Here is a 1,082-nt window from a genome sequence, read left to right on the forward strand (position 1 = left end):
AGCGCGAGCTCTCTAATAATAATAATAATGTTGGTATTTGTTAAGCGCTTACTATGTGCCGAGCACTGTTCTAAGCGCTGGGGTAGACATAGGGGAATCAGGTTGTCCCACGGGGGGCTCACAATCTTAATCCCCATTTTACAGATGAGGGAACTGAGGCACAGAGAAGTTAAGTGACTTGCCCACAGTCACACAGCCGACAAGTGGCAGAGCTGGGATTCGAACTCATGAGCCCTGACTCCAAAGCCTGTGCTCTTTCCACTGAGCCACGCTGCTTCTCTCTGTCCTGTGCGCGCGCGGAGGGGCGGGGCTCAAGCGCCGGCTCGGTCTGTGTCGCGCGCTTGGAGGGGCGGGGCCCGAGCGCCAGCTCTGTGTCGCGCGCTTGGAGGGGCGGGGCCCGAGCGCGAGCTCTGTGTCGCGCGCGCGGAGGGGCGGGGCCCGAGCGCCAGCTCTGTGTCGCGCGCTTAAGGGCAGGGGCCCAAGCGCCAGCTCTGTCTCGCGCTTGGAGGGGCGGAGCCCGAGCGCGAGCTCTGTGTCGCGCGCGCGGAGGGGCGGGGCCCGAGCGCCAGCTCTGTGTCGCGCGCTTGGAGGGGCGGGGCCCGAGCGCCAGCTGTGCCTGTCTCGCGCTTGGAGGGGCGGGGCCCGAGCGCCAGCTCTGTGTCGCGCGCTTGGAGGGGCGGGGCCCGAGCGCCAGCTGTGCCTGTCTCGCGCTTGGAGGGGCGGGGCCCGAGCGCCAGCTCTGTGTCGCGCGCTTGGAGGGGCGGGGCCCGAGCGCCAGCTGTGCCTGTCTCGCGCTTGGAGGGGCGGGGCCCAAGCGCCGGCTCTGTCTCGCGCTTGGAGGGGCGGGGCCCAAGCGCCAGCTCTGTGTCGCGCGCTTGGAGGGGCGGGGCCCGAGCGCCAGCTGTGCCTGTCGCGCGCCTGGAGGGGCGGGGCTCGAGCTGCCTGTGTCGCGCGCGGGGGGCGGGGCGGAGCCCGCGGGGCGATCGCTCGTGAGGCGTCCGCGCCCGCGCCCTCCCCGGGTGAGGAGCGAAGAGAGGAGGTGGGAGGGCCCCGGTGGCCGCGCCCCCACAGCGGGGGGGGGG

This window comes from Ornithorhynchus anatinus, chromosome 12 (genome assembly GCF_004115215.2).
Source record: "Ornithorhynchus anatinus isolate Pmale09 chromosome 12, mOrnAna1.pri.v4, whole genome shotgun sequence".
NCBI lineage: Eukaryota > Metazoa > Chordata > Mammalia > Monotremata > Ornithorhynchidae > Ornithorhynchus > Ornithorhynchus anatinus.